Raw genomic sequence first — 4,459 nt, 5'->3', positions numbered from 1 at the left:
AACAAAAGCTAGTTCAGAAATTTGGAGATGAGTTCAAATGTAATGAAGATATGACATATCAAACTCCCACTGATGACCAAAACAAAGATTCTGATGTTCATCCAGATGATAACACTGGTGTCAGTCGACAAGAAGAATCAGAGTTTCTAAACCAGTACTTGGATACACCATCTGTCACAAAAGAAAAGGGTGACAGAATTAAGAAGAAACTACTTGAAAAAGGAAAGAAGAAATTGCTGGTAATGAAGAACTCAGATCAGAATGTTATGTCTTCAGATCACCCAGAGAGATATGTTGTTACGCTTCAAAAGGGATTCTCTAATACATATGGTGATCGATCTGGAGTTTTGTCCTGGGGTTTTGATGCAGATAAGAATATGTGGTGGGTTAAGAGAAATTCAGGGACAATGGAGTACTATAAAAAGATGAAAGACTTTGGTTCTTGGACTAAGGTTGATTTGAGTGATTTAATTAATGCTCCATTTACCAATCCATCAAATGACAAAAGAGGAACATATTTTTTCAATTTTCTGAAGCGTCAGGTTGGTAGAGGATTTCCACATATGACTACTGCCGACTCCTTCCTGAAGAAAGCCAAATGAGTCTTGGATCCAAGAACCGGAAAAACTATGGTAAATGTGATGTGGCCTCCCACAAAGAAAGCTACTTACATTCCCGTACCAGGTGCCATTCCCGATGGTACATTGGATAACATGAGATTCTGGTTCTATGATTCTTTTACTGCCACAGCTGTTGTCAAACTACAAAAGGGGAAAGGTCAATATCGCTTTGTTGACCCTAAAGATTTGTTGAAATTTCATGAGAAGGATATTAAGACACTCAGCACGCATCAGATTGTTGCTGATGGTATTTTTGAAACAACCGCCAAAGAATACACAAGCATTGTGGCGTCTATCATCAATAACAAGTTTTGGCATGGAGGGTTGAATGATGCATATATTGATTACATGGAGGAAGAGTAAAGATAAAGCTACAAACCAAGGGGGAGATTGTTGGGCCTAGTTTGTGGTTTGAGCTTGATTTGTACTTAATTCTAGTTATTTGGGCTTGGGTTTTGGGTGCATATGTAAACCGAGAACACTTATGTGTTCTCGGTGGGCTTTTGGTGTTTGGGCCGGCTTATTGGTTGTTTTGCCTATATATATATATATATATATATATATATATATATATATATATCTTTGTTATGTATAGGGTTAAAGGTTGTTCATTCTTATTATTATTATCAAAGTATTGTAAGTGCTTAAGCACCTGACGTATTCAATAATATACGTGTGTTTTTGAAGCAATTCCGAGTTACCTTTACTGTTCTTATTCTTATTCTTGAATCACCGAGTGTTGGTATTCCGCACCAATACTCGTTTGGTTGATATCATATTGTAGTGATCCAGATTCGGGACTTACAATTATAAACCTTTAGTTTATATAGAAACCCGACGTTTCTTCTTCTCCAAGAAACGTAATCATTTTCTTTTATTATTTAAGAATACTCATTATTCATTAAATAATATTTTCATAACAAAGAGTATACATACATACTTACACACATATGTATTTAACAATATTCAATAATCATTCATTTCTTTGTTATGTTTTCTTTTCTTTTCTTTTCTTTTTATCGAGGTATCGAGTATAACCTCGACTTAAAGCTTAAGCCTTTAATATAATATTGAATTATATTGAATTTGTCGTTACGCCAAACCTTATTGGCGTTTAGGAAACCTACGAAAATTGAGCAGCACTCCGACGCTACTTTACTTCTTTGATCAACTTTGATATGCCAACTTCAACACTCGTCAACACTTCTATCGAGACTCCTTGCCATTACAACAACACCTTCTTGATCGTATGTGGGTGGAGGGTGGCACGAACTCCAAGGAAACGTTGGTACACAAATGAAGGATCAGAACACGTTTTACGTGGGATTATGGCACGCTTATCAAGGTGGTTCGTTAATATGATTGTTGGGTTTTAGAGAGAAGCTAGAGAGAAAAAGAAGAGCTGTGTTTGGATGTGTGAAATGAACACCCCATGGCTGCTATTTATAGACGAAATTTCGGATCCCATCGCGGTACGCGATGGGTCCCTGGACAGACCTATCGCGTATCGCGATATAGGTCTGGTGACTCACTACGTAGACCTGCCACGTGTTGACACGTGGCAGCACATAGTGCCACCGTGTGCCACGTGGCACACGTGTCACACTTTGTCAGACACCCCATCGCGATACGCGATGGGAGTCTCTTCTTATCCATCGCGTAGCGCGATGGGTCAAGAAAACAGAATTTTTATTTTTAACCCTCGGGTTTGGATTTTGGCAATTTTAGTCCCTAGACTTCGAAAAATTGACATTTTGAACTCGAAATTTTCACAATGTTACAGAGGTCATTTGTTCAAATCACATAGATAATACTATTTAAAAAAATCAGTCTTACTTTCTTATATTTTCCAATATTATATAATTAATTAATATATTTGGTTTTGATATGGGGAAGTAGGGGAACGGGTGCGGTATTCATTTTGTTAATATGATGATTGACTCTCACTTACAACATGTTTGGGATTGAGTTTGAAAAATGCTTATGACTTTTCAAAAAGCTATTTTGAAAAGCTAGGATTTGTGGCTTTTGAAAAACTATCTTTTAACCCTTTTAAAAAGCTAAAATAAAAGGTTTTTTTGGTGATTGCCAAACACCATTTAACTTATTGGCTTTTTGAAAAAGCCAATAAGGTATTTTCAAACTCAATCCCAAACATTGTACGTTACATACGTTTGAACCATGAAAAAAATATAACTAATTTCGTATTTGGTTTTGTGTTATATTTTTTAAAGACAATTTTTTAACACTTATATTTCACTTTTATCTTGCGTTTGCAAGAATTTGAAAGCACGACATCATATTTGTATCTAAATACCACACTTATTAATCCCAAAAATTTCAAATTTCTCAATCATAATTCAATTTTTTCTCATCCCATACTATTAAGACAATATTCTTTGGTGCATCATGGATAAATATTTTGTCAACATGATAGGCCAATTTTGTTAACACAAATAGTTAAATACCATATTATTTGATAGATGTTAGAACAGGCATCAAATATTCAAAACCATCAACGTTCACTTCATAATAGTGTATTAGAAGATATTGCAACTCATAGAACATGCATTGAATGGGGAAGTTAGTTACAACATGAAGATGATTTATTTATACATTTCTCTGATTTATACACAGGAAAAGGACGTTTGTAGATATATTCTCATTTATTCGCAAGAGTACAAATGTTTTATTAACCTAAAACATATTTTATGCCTTTTTTGTATAAAGATATAGTATTTGTGAGCAGTATTGTATTGGCTAAATTTAAATATAGTAGGGGGGAGAAGAAGATTATATTATACGGTTGGTTATCTAAAGTAAAGAAAAGTATTGTTGACGTCTTTCGTTGACGTTTGGTGGGCTTTGTGGAGATATCTAAATAACTCGAATATTTATCCAACAGAGAAAAACGAAAATGGCATTTTTTACTTCATTGTTTGTTTATCATTCTTGTATTACGTTAATAGGAGCGCTAAAAATCTCATGTGTGTTGTGTGTGTGCACATACCACTATTGCAATTATGCATTTAAAACTAATTATGTGTTAAACAAACTATATATGCATATATTGTTGAAAAGATCGGTGAAAACAAGGTTTTAACCTAGTGAAAAGCGTATTTTTTCGTTAACTATGAGAACAATAATATCTTTAATTGAGATCAGTATAATTGTTATAACTGGGTTTGTATTCTATTATGTAAAAGATTCATAAATATTATGATCATGTCCAAATTGAAGTTAAGATAAATAAAATTTTGATGCTTGAAGGTATGTGTTTGAAGCTATTAAAGCTTAAAAAAATTGAAAGAAAAAGTGAAAATGGGTGAGAACTTGTCCTACATAAAAGGAGGGACAAATACTGGAGTGATTTATAATTAAGAAGGTACACCTCCTTAGATTATGTTTTCTTATATTAAGGAACTAAGGGAACCCTAGGGTGCGAAGCACCATCACTCGCGCACTTCGCAGACTTGTGGCATCGCTAGCCACTTGAAGCCACCTTTATAATTAGTAGGCTCAAAGATTTTTGAACTGCAATTTGAAAGTTTGGTTCAAGTGTAGTGCTAAAAGACGGTCCACATGTTTTAAGTCAGAGCCAATCAAAGACCTCTAAACTAGTTCGGGTCAAGGTCTTATGAACTATGGTTCAAAAGTTTCATTAGACGCTACTTTAATCGAGACGATCAAAAGGGTTGATCAAAACCCAGTATAGATAATCCATAGTGGACCATGAGCGACTTGGTTCAAAGGTTGGTCTATCCATATGTTGGATCAGAAGCGACTCACATGCCTCTAAAGGGAAGTTCAAAGACACTCACAAGTCTTTCAACTTGAAA

Source organism: Bidens hawaiensis, unplaced genomic scaffold (assembly GCF_021521415.1).
Source record: "Bidens hawaiensis isolate Kalapana, Puna unplaced genomic scaffold, B.hawaiensis_p1.1 tig00001087_1, whole genome shotgun sequence".
NCBI classification, from domain to species: domain Eukaryota; kingdom Viridiplantae; phylum Streptophyta; class Magnoliopsida; order Asterales; family Asteraceae; genus Bidens; species Bidens hawaiensis.
Note: the sequence above shows the minus strand (reverse complement) of the source record.